We start from the raw sequence: 14,615 nt of genomic DNA, 5'->3' as shown, positions 1-14,615 counted from the left end.
TCCAGGAAGATACCACGTGCCGCAGAGCAACTAAGCCCGTGCGCCACAATGACTGAGTCTGCGCTCTAGAGCCCGCGAGCCACAATTACTGAAGCCCACGTGCCACAACTACTGAAGCCCGCACGCCTAGAGCCTGTGCTCCGCAGCAAGAGAAGGCCACGCATTGCAACAAAGAGTAGCCCCCTCTCGATGCAACCAGAGGAAACCTGCGCGCAGCAACAAAGACCCAACGCAGCCAAAAATAAATAAATTTATACATTAAAAAAAGAAACCCCTAACTCAGAGACAAGCTGGAGTTTGATCTGAGGCTGTCTCCCACTCCCCTTGCTTGTCGCCCTGCAATAGAACCTTAGTTTGTTGCAAAAAAAAGAAGAAAAAAGTGCTCCTTGAACAGATGACGGCACAATTAATTTTGATTTTTGAAATTTTTACTTATTTATTTATAAAAAATTTGAGTATTTCTTGGTGTGTAGAGATTATAAGAGCATGAGCATCAAAATCCGCTGTGAAGTTTTATTTGATTATGAAATATTACAAACATAAAGTACAAATATAAAGAACACCTGTGTACCTCCTACTCAGCTTAAGAAATAAAATATTAAAACCCTCTCGGGACTTCCCTGGTGGTCCAGTGGGTAAGACTCTGTGCTCCCAATGCAGGGGGCCCAGGTTCGATCCCGGGTCAGGGAATTAGATCCCACATGCTGCAACTAAGAGTCTGCATGTCACAAGTAAAAGATCCCACATGCCACAACTAAGACCCAGCACAGCCTAAATAAATAAATAAATATTTAAAAATAAAAAGTAAAACCCCCTGAGTGCTCTTCCCTATTCTTAGTCCCTCTCACTCTACAAAAGGCAGCCTCTGTTCTGAAATGATTATCATTGCCATGTACATCTTTATATTTTTATAACATGTGTATATGTCTCTAAAGAATAATTGTCATTGCTTTAAGTTGTAAATGATTTATATAAATAAAATCATTTTCTTGTATTTTTCTACAACTTGTTTTTTTGCTTTTTATTACGTTTTTGAGATTTATTCAAGTTGGTTCATGTAGCTATACTTCACCCCACTTACCTGTATTTTTTAAAATCCTAGCAACCCCAAACTAAGTTATAGTGATAGAAATCAGAAGGATGGTTGCCTCTGATAGGCTGGAGCAGATTGGACTGGACACAAGGGAATATGAGGATGATGGAAATGTCTTATATCTTGTTTTGGGTGGTAGTTACTGGGTTTATATAGTTGTCAAATTCACTGAACTGAACACTAAGATCTGTGCGTTTCATTGTAAGCAAATTTTATCTCCACAAAAACATTAAAAACAATCGAGCAAAAACAATTTTAAAAAACCTTTAGCCTTGGGGATTATAATTCAGTAGGTCTGTGGTGGGGACCACCATGTGTATTTTCTTTATAAAGTTCTAGGTATAATTCTGAAGGGCACCCCCAGTTGTGGACAACTGCCCTAGAATGCCACAAAACTGGGGTAGGAATTAGGAAGAAGAGTCATCTGTCAAAGACCTAGAAACCTCTCATGGTATTTTTCTGTCCTTCCTAAACCCATTATAGTAAAGATGGAGTTGCATATTTTATAAGAGTAGAGATAACAGTGTTTGACATTGAATCAAGCACTGATGGCAGCTAGGCCTGACTGCAATAAAGCTAATATGTTTACAACTTAGTAATGGACATCTTAATTGGATTTAATTCTTTCTCACATATTGGTGAAGGCACAACCAGGAGCATATCTCTGTCTTGCACATCTAGGAGGTATGCTTCCCCAAATGACCTAATCTCCCTCCCACCACTTTCTTTATCTTTTACCTTTGTTCTCCTATCTTAAGTTCTTTTCACAATCAAGTCAAGGAAAGTTCACTTTCAGCGTATGATTTGATTTTTTATTTTTAAATTCTTTAAAAAATTTTTTTAAATTTTGTTTATTTATTTTTGTCTGTGTCGTGTCTTCGCTGCCGTGCGCGGGCTTTCTCTAGTTGCAGTGAGCAGGGGCTACTCTTCGTTGCGGTGTGCGGGCTTCTCATTGCGGTGGCTTCTCTTGTTGCGGATCACGGGCTCTAGGCGCGCAGGCTCAGTAGTTGTGGTGCATGGGCTCAGTTGCTCCGCGGCATGTGGGATCCTCCCGGACCAGGGATAAAACCTGTGTCCCCTGCATTGACAGGCGGATTCTTAACCACTGCGCCACCAGGGAAGCCCACGATTTGATTTTTTTTTAATCTGATTTGTCAATGACATTTTGAGAAGCTGTTTTGTGTAGAGCACCGTTTTAAAGATGATGGGTCTGCCTCCAATAAGTTCAGGGAGAGGTACCTGCCTAATGATGCCTATTGGAGGATTTTTTTTTTTGAGTATTTTTAACCATATTTCTGATGGATACACACATGCATATTTCTGATGGTTACAAAAGCATGCACATATGTATATGCCACTGTATTTTTAATTTTTCTTCCAGTTTTATTGAGATATAATTGATGTACAGCATTGTATAAATTTAAGGTGTACAGCACAATGATTTGACTTACATATTACCACAATTAATTTAGTAAATATCCATCATTTCATATTGATACAAAATTAAAGAAATAGAAGAAAAAATTTTTTTCCTTCTGATGAGAATCCTTAGGATTTACTCTCTTAACAACTTTCATATATAATATACAGCAGTGTTAATTATATTTATCGTGATGTACATTATGTTGTAAGGATTTTTAAAAATTCAACCTAAGGGCTTCCCTGGTGGCACAGTGGTTGAGAGTCCGCCTGCCAATGCAGGGGACACGGGTTCATGTCCCGGTCCGGGAAGATCCCACATGCCACGGAGCAGCTGGGCCCGTGAGCCATGGCCGCTGAGCCTGCGCGTCCGGAACCTGTGCTCCGCAACGGGAGAGGCCACAACAGTGAGAGGCCCGCATACCGAAAAAAAAAAAAAAAAATTCAACCTAAGTTGGATGTACTCTCTTCCTGGAGAGGACCCTAGTGTGGCATTCCTTATGTGCATTTCAGCACAGTGTCCTGGCCAGTGGTCTTGTGCCTCCTATCTCCCATGAATGACCTCACTTCATTATTGAAAACCCTTGTCAAATTTCAGCTCTCCCATACTAGGTGAATGTGAAGATTCTCACTTTCCTCAAAAACAGCTGCCAAAGAACAATTGATGAAATTGGAGTCTATTTATATTTCTATTGTAGAAAACAAACTTTTTTTCTCATTAAGAAAGCAATGCATGCTTGCATCAATTAGGAGTGTATAATTGCAAACAGCATAACACAAATTTGGTAACTTAATTAAAAAAGAATTTATCAGAACTGTATCAGAGTTGTTCATAGAATCAAAGGAAGAACTGAAGACATGGGTATCTGAAAAGATAGCAGCAAGGGCAGCCCCCAGAACCTGGAACCAAATGACCAATCCTTTCAAGGGCTGCCTTTCAACAAATATTCACTGAACTCCAGCTACACACCTGGCACCACCCTGGGTCCAATACAATCAAACACGATGCTTGTCCTTCAGGAGAGGAAAAGGAGGAGAGTCAAGCAAGGCTTTACCAAAGAAGAAACGCTTGAAACAGGTCTTAAATTAGAGTTTGCTGGGTGGATCAGGGAGAAAACAGCATGGATAAATGTACAAAGATACCAAAAAATGATGAATGGCATATAGGGGAGGGACAGTAGTTAGGGAGACAGGGAAGGATACTGGAGGACTCTATGTCCAGTCCCCAAAACTGAAGGGGAATTCTGTGGGGTATGGAGGTTGGGGGTCAGGAGAAGGGGGAGGAACTCAGTCTTGATTGTACCTGGACAGTAATGACTGATGGAAATGTCTCTATCTGAAGCTTCAGTTACACCCAAATCACATAAGAATGTAAATTTAAAGTCAGAGGAAGTTGGCCTGAGAATAGCTGGGTGGTGTAATGCCTCCAAACAGGTCAAAAGACCCAGAAGTCTGATATAAACTTGGTGAACAAGAATCAAAGAATAAAAAAACCTGGACAACAAGAACAAGAATGTTCTGAGTGAACACCAGAGACAGGAGCTTAATGCTCACAGATAGACCATGTGTGAGTGAACCAGCTCCGTTTTAGAGCTAGGGATGTTGCAGACATCGTTATGTCATGAAACACTTAGATTTAATCATAGGTGATTAGGAAGAAGAGAGGGAAAATGGAGATGCTCACCATTATTTTGAGTATTTACTAATGCTAGGCATTGTGCTAGGAATTTTGCACACATTATATAATTTAACCTTCAAAATAATCTTATGAGATAGATACTATTATTTATCTCTCTTTTGTAGGGGAGGAAACTAAAAGACAGAATTGCTAAGTAGCTAGCAAGCTATGGAACCAGGGTTTGCTGGCTCTTTCTGACTTACCATGATATGACTTTATTTATTTATTTATTTTTTAAAAAATTTATTTGGTTGTGCTGGTGTTAGTTGCGGCAGGCGGGCCTCCTTAGTTGCAGCACACGAGCTCCTTAGTTGTGGCATGCAAACTCTTAGTTGCAGCATGCAAGTGGGATCTAGTTCACTGACCAGGGAAGTCCCACCGTGATGTGACTTTAATCAGGAAAAGAACATAATCAGTTTGGAAATTTAGAAAGATCTGTCTGGGGGACTTCCTTGGTGGTCCAGTGGGTAAGACTCTGCACTCCCAATGCAGGGGGCCCAGATTCCATCCCGCATGTATGCCACAACTAAGAAGTTCACATGCCGCAACTAAAAAAAGATCCCTCATGTCACACCTAAGACCCAGCATAGCCTAAATAAATAAATATATTTTTTTAAAAAAGAAAGATCTCTCTGGTGACAGCGTGAAAGGAATTCAAGAGAGTAAGTGTATGGCAGTGGCAAGGAGGTAAGCAGAGCCAGTATGAATGATGAGTGAAGGCAGGGAGACTAATTAGGAGACTGTTGTGATGTTCTGGAAAAGATATGTTTAGGATCTAAGCCAGGGTGATTGCAGAAGGGATTGAAAAATAGAGTACAAATTAGAAGAAGGAAGAAAAAGGGAATAGAGTTATCAGAACTTGGTGACCTCAATCTTAGCTCTGGGGACATGCCATGGAAGGGGGACTAGCTCTGTGCTCAGTTGTGTGTAAGGAACCAAGTGTTGGGAATCAGAGTCTGTGGCGATTTGGGCCAACTATTATGAGTGAAAGAGACATCTCATTTTGTTGCCAACCCTCATACATACAGAGTCATACAGGAAATGCTCACGGAGGTTGTGGGGAACAGCTATTGAGGTTGTGGGAGGAGAACTAAGGGTGACACGTCCTTGGGCACAGGTCCAGATAAACACTATGCTGAGCCTCCAGTGTCTTCCTGCTTACCCACGGTAGAGGTTACAGAGGTAGTTATGGCAGTGGTAGCAGACCCTTAGCTTCAAGAGTGGGTATTTGAGCTTTAGCCCCGCAGGTTTCATTGGAAATTCAGTGGTCAGGATCCCTCCATGGCTGACCAAGCAACCCATAAAGAGCAAATGGAACAGGCTCTCTGGTTTCTTTGAGGCCATTGTTCTTAGGCCTGAGTAAACCTCTGGGGATATTGGATGTATCATGAGTAAAGAAACTCTTGGAAGAAAATAAACTGTCTCTTAACCACTAAATGGAAGCTCCAGTATTCAATTAAAATACTGGAAAAAAAATGTGTCCAGTGTAGTGGAGCATCAATAAAAGGTTATATTTTAGGCAGAGACAACAGCATGCACAAAGTTCAGGGTTCAGGGTTCAGGGTTCAGCACGTACTGATTTGAAACTAATTACACTAATGATATTCTGCTACTTACACAAGCAAGTTGCTCCTCCTCTTCTATTGTTTATCCTAGTCAATGAATGAAGTGTAAAATTGGAGGAGTGACAACAGAAAAAAAATTAAAAACTTAAGAGAGGTTATCATTTGTCTTGTAAGACATGTTAAAATGTCTTTGTTCACTGTCATCCATAGATTCTGGAAAATTCTGAGCTCTTTGAATACTCTATTTCATTCTATTCTCTGCTTCTGAACCAGATTTTTTAAAAAAGGATTTAAAAATATATATATATTCTAAATACAAGTTCTCTCTTGAATAAATGTTTTCCAAATATTTTCTCTCAGTGTGGCTTGTCTTTCATTTTCTTAACAGTGTTTTTCAAAGAGCAATCTTTTTAATTTTTATTAAGTTCAATTTTATAATTTTTTTTTCTTTTATAGGTTGTGCTTTTTATGTCCTATGTAAGAAATCTTTTCCCAAGCCAACTTTTCTTTTGGAAAAACTTAGGTTTAGGTCTATGTTCCATTTCAAGTTAATTTTTTTTTTTTTTATGATATGAGGTAAGGATGAAGCTTTATTTTTTGCTTATGGATACCCAACAGTTCCAGCACCAGTTGTTGAAAAGGCTGTCATTTTCTATTGAATTACCGTGGAATACTGACCATATACATGTTGGTCTATTCCTGAACTGTTGAATCTGTTCTATTGATCTGTACATCTAGCCTTATGGTAATACCACGCCCTCTTGATTACAGTAGCTTTATAGTAAATTTCAAAATCAGGTCTCATGAGTCCTTTCAACTTTGGTTTTCTCTTCCAAGATGGTTTTGGCTATTCTGGATCCTTTGCATTTCTATACAAATTTTAGAACTTGCTTGTCAGTTGCTACAAAAAGTCTGCTGAGATTTTGTTTGGTATAACACTGAATCTATAGATCAATTTAGAGAGAATTAAATCTAAACAATGTTGCTAATTCATAAACACAGTATATCTCTCTATTTACTTAGATAATCTTCAATTTCTTCAACTTCTCTTAGAACAATTTTATAACTTTCAGTGTACAGATCTTGCACATATTTTGTTAAATGTATCCCTAAGTATTTCATGATTTCTTTATTCTATTGTAAATGATATTAAATTTTTTAAAAATTTATTTATTTTATTTTTATTTATTTTTGGCTGCGTCGGGTCTTTGTTGTTGTGCGTGGGCTTTCTCTAGTTGCGATGAGCGGGGGCTACTCTTCGCTGCAGTGCGTGGGCTTCTCAGTGCAGTGGCTTCTCTTGTTTCAGAGTACGGGCTCTAAGCGCGGGCTTCAGTAGTTGTGGTGCACAGGCTTAGTTGCTCCGCGGCATGTGGGATCTTCCCAGACCAGGGCTCGAACTCATGTCCCCTGCATTGGCAGGCGGTTTCTTAACTACTGTGCCACCAGGGAAGCCCGATATCTAAAATTTTAAATTTCCCATTGTTCATTGATAATTAGAAATACAACTGATTTTTGTGTATTGACCTTATATTCTGAGAGCTTATTGAAATCACATATAGAACTAGTACTTTTTTGTAGATTCCTTAGGATTTTCTGTATAGATGATTATGTCACTCACAGATCATGTTTTATGTTAAATTCTAACTGGGAGTTCCCAGATGGATACTAATACAATAGTGGTATACACTCAAACTCCAAATCTAAGTGAGGTCAGGTCAAGCTAGTAGTTACAAATTCAGAAAGAATACTTTCTTTTTACTTTCCAGATACCCAGGCCAAGATAGACAAGCTTTCTTGTCCTTTTACTATGCCAGAGGAGTTTTTCTTACTTCACCTGTCGCTTAGAGTAGTCTTTGAAAGTCTCGACTTTGTTAATGGGATGAAATTCCAGCTCCTTACCTCATGAGATGTCAAATCCTTGTTAAAAACCTAAGCTCTGGGACTGCCCTAGTGGTGCAGTGGTTAAGAATCCGCCTGCCAATGTTGGGGACACAGGTTTGAGCCCTTGTCCAGGAAGATCCCACGTGCCACGCAGCAACTAAGCCCGTGCACCACAACTACTGAACCTGTGCTCCAGAGCCCGTGAGCCACAACTACTGAGCCCACGTGCCACAACTACTGAAGTCCGCGTGCCTAGAGCCCTTGCTCTGCAACAAGAGAAGATACCACATGAGAAGCCCGTACACCACGACGAAGAGTAACCCCTGCTGGCTGCAACGAGAGAAAGCCCTTGCACGGCAAAGAAGACCCAACACAGCCAAAAATAAAAATAAATTAATTAGAGTCAAGATGGAGGTGTGGGAACACACGGAGTTAGCGTATCCCCATAACTAGGGCACCTGCCAGCCGCTGGTGGGGAACTCTTACCCCCAAGGAGACGGGAGGAACCTCTGAGTGAACTGGTAAAATGTAGGGGGACCGAGGTGGGGAGAAGTGGAGGCTAGACAAGATTGGCGCCCCGAGGCCGGGGAGATCAGAAGAGGCAGGTGGGAGGGACTCTCCGGGGACAGTGGGAGAGGAGTGGAGGGTGATCACCTGGCCCACTGGGACTGGAGCGCTTGCTGAACTCCCAAGCTGGTTCCCCCCTCCAAAGCCCCATCCAGGCTGAGTGGGTCCTGGGGACATAGGAGGGAGGCCAGTGAAATCAGGAGTGGCAGGCGGGAGGAGCAGGAGAGGAGTGGAGGGCGATTGCCCCGCCCACTCGAGCACAGGGAACCTGCTGAGCTCCCAGGCCAGTCCCCTGCCCTCCAAGGCCCTTCCTTCCCCCCCCAACCCCGCACACACCCCCACCCCCTGCCTGCATTTTTCCTGGGGGCATAGGAGGAAGGCCTGGAAGATCAGGAGAGGCAGGTGGGAGTGGCCCCCCCAGACCCCAGATCGGAGGAGCGGGAGAGGAGAGGAGGGCGTTTGCCCTGCCCACTAGAGCCCAGGAAGCATGCTGGGCTCCCAGATGAGGTCTCCTGCCCTCTGAGACCAGGGGTGGGGGGCATGCCTGGGCCCCTTCTGTTGCTTGAGCCTAAGCACTACCCCACACATCCCCCAGGGCCTTTTCCAGCCCTGTGGGTCCTGAGCATTGACCCCGCCCACCACCTAAAACTTGCCCTTGCTTAGGCCCTGCCCTCCACAGCCAAGGCCTTCCCTCCCTGCTTTTTTTTTTCTTTTCCCTCCTCCTCTTTTTTACTATTGTGGTACTGATGTACTTTCCGGTTGTTGAGTCATCTATATTTTTATTTTTACATTCTTTCTAACATATCTGTTAGTTTCCTAGTCTACTTTTATTTTTTAATTTAATTTAATTTTTTTTTTGCTGCCCCTCGTGGCTTGTGGGATCTTGATTTGAGAGCCCAGGGTCAGGCAGAAGCTCCTCCAGTTGCAGCTCCGAGTATGAACCATTGGACTAACAGAGAACCTCAGACCCCAGGGAATATTCATTGGAGTGAGGTCTCATAGAGTTCCTCATCTCAACACCAAGATCCAGCTCTACCTAATACTCTACAAACTCCAGTGTTGGAAGCCTCAGGCCAAACAACCAGTAAAACAGGAACACAATCCCACTAATTAAAAAAAAAAAAATAATGAGACAGCAAAAAAATATGTCACAGATGAAGGAGCAAGGTAAAAACCTACAAGACCAAATAAATGAAGAGAAAATAGGCAATCTACCTGAAAAAGAATTCAGAGTAATGATAGTAAAGATGATCCAGAATCTCGGAAATAGGATGGAAGCATGGATTGAGAAAATACAAGAAATGTTTAACAAAGATCTAGAAGAACTAAAGAACACACAAACAGAGATGAACAACACAATAACTGAAATGGAAAATACACTAGAAGGAATCAATAACAGAATAACGGAGGCAGAAGAATGAATAAGTGAGCTGGAAGACAAAATGGTGGAAATAACTGCTGAGGACCAGAATAAAGAAAAAAGAATGAAAAGAATTGAAGAGAATCTCAGAGACCTCTGGAACAACACTAAATACACAAACATTCAAATTATAGGGGTCCCAGAAGAAGAAGAGAGAAAGAAGGGGTTTGAGAAAATATTTGAAGAGATTATAGTGGAAAACTTCCCTAACATGGAAAAGGAAATAGTCACCCAAGTCCAGGAAGCACAGAGAGTCCCATACAAGATAAACCCTAGGAAAAACACACCATGACACATATTAATCAAACTAACAAAAATTAAATTCAAAGAAAAAATATTAAAAGCAACAAGGGAAAAACAAAAAATAACATACAAAGGAATCCCCATAAGGTTATCAGCGGACTTTTGAGCGGAACCTCTGCAGGCCAGAAGGGAGTGGCAGGATATACTTAAAGTGATGAAAGAGAAAAACCTACAACCAAGATTACTCTACCCAGCAAGGATCTCATTCAGATTCGAAGGAGAAGTCAAAAGCTTTTCAGACAAACAAAAGCTAAGAGAATTCAGCACCACCAAACCAGCTTTACAACAAATGCTAAAGAAACTTCTCTAAGTGAGAAACACAAGAGAAGAAAAAGAGCCACAAAAACAAACCCAAAACAATTAAGAAAATGGTAATACAAACATACATATCGATAATTACCTTGAATGTAAATGGATTAAATGCCCTAACCAAAAGACACAGACTGGCTGAATGGATGCAAAAACAAGACCCATATATATGCTGTCTACAAGAGACCCACTTCAGACTTAGGGACACATACAGACTGAAAGTGAAGGGATGGAAAAAGATATTCCATGCAAATGGAAATCAAAAGAAAGCTGGAGGGCTTCCCTGGTGGCACAGTCGTTGAGAGTCTGCCTGCCAATGCAGGGGACACGGGTTTGTGCTCCAGACAGGGAAGATCCCACATGCCGCGGAGTCGCTGGGCCTGTGAGCCATGGCCGCTGAGCCTGCGCGTCAGGAGCCTGTGCTCCACAATGGGAGAGGCCACGGCAGTGAGAGGCCCGTGTACCGCAAAAAAAAAAAAAAAAGCTGGACTAGCAATACTTGTATCAGATAAAATAGACTTGAAAATAAAGACTTATCTCCTTGCAAGAGATAAGGAGGGACACTACATGATGATCAAAGGATGAATCCAAGAGGAAGATATAACAATTATAAATGTTTATGTACCCAAAATAGGAGCACCTCAATACATAAGGCAAATGCTAACAACCATGAAATGAGAAATCAACAGTAACACAATAACAGTAGGGGAGAATTTTAACTCCCCACTTACACCAATGGACAGATCATCCAAACAGAAAATAAATAAGGAAACACAAGCTTTCAATGACACAATAGACCAGATAGAGCTAATTGATATTTATAGAACATTCCACACAAAAGTGGCAGACTACACTTTCTTCTCAAGTGCACATAGAACATTCTCCAGGATAGATCACATTTTGGGTCACAAATCAAGCCTTGGAAAATTTAAGAAAATTGAAATTGTATCAAGCATCTTTACTGACTACAACGCTATGAGATTGGAAATCAGTTCCAGGAAAAAAACTGTAAAAAGCACAAATACATGGAGGCTAAACAGTGCGCTACTAAATAACCAAGAGATCACTGAAGAAATCAAAGAAGAAATTAAAAACTACATAGAAACAAATGACAATGAAAACACGACGACCCAAAACCCATGGGATGTAGCAAAAGCAATTCTAAGAGGGAAGTTTATAGCAATTCAATCTCACCTCAAGAAACAAGAAAAATCTCAAATAAACAATCTAACCCTACACTTAAAACAACTAGAGAAAGAAGAACAAAGAAAACACAAAGTCAACAGAAGGAAAGAAATCATAAAGATCAGAGCAGAAATAAATGAAATAGAAACAAAGAAAACAATAGCAAAGATCAATAAAATTAAAAGCTAGGTCTTCAAGAAGATAAACAAAATTGAAAAACCCTTAGTCAGACTCATCAAGAAAAAAAGACAGAGGATACAAATCAATAAAATTAGAAATGAAAAAGGAGAAATCACAACTGACACTGCAGAAATACAAAGGATTATAAGAGACTACTACAAACAACAATATAACAATAAAATGGACAATCACGAAGAAATGGACAAATTCTTGGAAAGGTACAATTTTCCAAGACTGAACAAGAAAGATTTAGAAAATATAAGCAGAAAATATAAGCAGACCAAGTAACAAAATTGAAACCATAATTAAAAACCTTCCAGCAAACAAGAGTCCAGGACCAGATGGCTTCACAGGTGAGTTCTATCAAACATTTAGAGAAGAGCTAACACCAATCCTCAAACTCTTCCAAAAACTTGCAGAGGGATAAACACTCCCAAATTCATTCTACAAAGCCACTATCACCCTGATACCAAAACCAGAAAAAGATATCACAAAAAAAAGAAAATTATGGACCAATATCACTGATGAACATAGATGAACATAGATGTATATGCAAACATATACAAATACATTCCTCGTGAGCAGTTCTGTTTTGGCGATTAATAGCAAGCAATATGCTTGGATTAGAGGTCCAATTTCCACTCGAATGCAAAGTTTCTTCTCTTCTGGCAACAAAGCCATTTGCAAAGACCTGGAAATCATGAGCTTCCTAGGCGGGAAGAGGTGCTATTCTGGTTCGCCTGAAGATAGCCTTTCAGATTGGCTGGTGTTTTATCATCCCCTTTCAAGACCGGGTGTGTGTTGTTGATGATGATGGAGTCAGGCCTGCCGTAGTTGGGCGGGTTTGCATAGGAGTCATAGACGGGCTGAGCCAGCATGGGGGCGATCTGAGCCATGTCCCTAAACACATCCCCAGCGATGTGGCCAGTCCACTTGGAGAGAGCTTCCAGGTTCATGGGCTTGATGACCTGGTCTGTGGATCCCTCGATCTTGAACAGGGAGACACTGCCAGGCTTGCCTATGAGGTCCTCATGGTGCAGGATAGCGTCGCTCCAGGTGATGCCGAGGAAGTCAAGGATGAGTTTGAGGGAGTGCTGGGGGTGCAGCACCAGCTGCTTGTAGTACACGGGCAGGCACTTGTCCTTGCCCACCTCCATGCACTGGGCGTACATCACCTCAATGGCCTTGTTCCCCTTGTTGAGGCAGTCGCGGTAGCTGCTGAGGTCGAAGCCAGGGACGGTGACCTTGCGGGTGATCATGGAGTGCATGGAGGCCCGGCCATCAGCAGGAACTTGGAGTTGGGGAACAGGCGCGACAGGTAGACGGAGGACTTGAGCGTGAAGGGGTCTTTGTTACAGAGGACGGGCTGGCTCTCCATGCTTGGCGATCACCTCCAAGACGAAGGCCGGCGTCCAGCACTCGCCTGTCACACCCGCCTCGTCCAGCGGCAGCTTCTCCCGGCCCAACTTGGACCAGGCCTGGGCATGGCCAGCACTCGGGGGATGATGCGGGTCTCCCCGGCAGCGCAGCTCGGGGTGGGCCTCCAGCATCACACGCGTGAGCATTGTGCCACTCCGGGGCTCGCTCCCCGCGAAGATGAGCGGCACGGCCTTGCCGTAGAGGTACTCCACGTGGTCCGTGCCCACGATCATGAGGTCCTCCTGCTCCAGTCACATGGTCCTCCGGGGGCCCCCTAGCACCGCCCGGCACTCCAGCACCTGCTGCCCCAGCTGGACCACCAGCACCAGGGCCAGGGCGAAGCCAGCTGCCAGCAGTGCCCTCTGCACTGACAGGCGCATGCTGGGCCCAGGGCTGGGGGCGCTTCAGCGACAGGTGGGCGGGAGCCCCAGCGGGCTCACATCTCCCCTGGATATTCTCATCCCTGGGATCTAGCCCTTGTGGCTTCTTGCCAAGACTCTCCACCGGCTGAGCCTGCAAGAGACGTCCCGCGGCAGCTCCGCGCACCCAGCGACTCAGTGCTCGCCAGCCGCCCCGGCCCACAAGATCTTTTTCGATCCACCTCCTAGAGTAATGAAAATAAAAACAAAAATAAACAAATGGGACTTAATTATACTTAAAAACTTTTGTACAGCAAAGGAAACCATAAACAAGACAACCTTCAGAATGTGAGAAAATATTTGCAAATGAAACAACAGACAAAGGATTAATCTCCAAAGTATACAAACAGCTCATGGGGCTGAATATCAAAAAAACAGACAATCCAGTTAAAAAATGGGTGGAAGAACTAAATAGACATTTCACCAAGAAAGACATACAGATGGCCAAGAGGCACATGAAAAGATGCTCAACATCACTAATTATTAGAGAAATGCAAATCAAAACCACAATGAGGTATCACCTCACACCAGTCAGAATGGCCATTATCAGAAAAGCTAGAAACAATAAATGCTGGAAGGGGTGTGGTGAAAAGGGAACCCTCCTACAGTGTTGGTGGGAATGTAAATTGATACAACCACTATGGAGGTTCCTTAAAAAACTAAAAATAGAACTACCATATGACCCAGCAATCCCACTACTAGGCATGTACCCTGAGAAAACCATAATTCAAAAAGAGACATGCACCAAAATGTTCATTGTAGCACTATTTACAATAGCCAGGACATGGAACCAACCTAAATGTCCATCGACAGATGAATGGATAAAGAAGATGTGGCACATATGCAATGGAATATTAGCCATAAAACGAAACAAAATTGAGTTATTTGTAGTGAGGTGGATGGACCTAGAGTCTGTCATACAGAGTGAAGTAAGTCAGAAAGAGAAAAACAAATACCATATGCTAACACATATATATGAAATCTAAAAAAAAAAAAAAAAAAAAAATGGTACTGATGAACCTTGTTGCAGAGCAGGAATAAAGAAGTTGACATAAAGAATGGACTTGATGACGTGGGGTGGGAGGGTGAAACTGGGGCGAAGTGAGAGTAGCATCAACATATATACACTACCTAATGTAAAATAGTTGGCTGGTGGGAAGCGGCAGCATTAGCACAG

The 14,615-nt window shown here is 42.4% G+C and overlaps 1 pseudogene; it reads right to left on the bottom strand.

Annotated features, from left to right (window-relative positions):
- Positions 1-12,298: 12,298 nt before the first annotated feature.
- On the bottom strand, positions 12,299-13,592 carry LOC101317506 (protein-tyrosine sulfotransferase 2 pseudogene; annotated as a pseudogene).
- Between the last annotated feature and the right edge of the window lie 1,023 nt (positions 13,593-14,615).

Source organism: Tursiops truncatus, chromosome 5 (genome assembly GCF_011762595.2).
Source record: "Tursiops truncatus isolate mTurTru1 chromosome 5, mTurTru1.mat.Y, whole genome shotgun sequence".
NCBI classification, from domain to species: Eukaryota; Metazoa; Chordata; class Mammalia; order Artiodactyla; family Delphinidae; genus Tursiops; species Tursiops truncatus.
The sequence above is the reverse complement of the archived record's forward strand: the minus strand, read 5'-3'. Positions and strand labels throughout refer to the sequence as shown.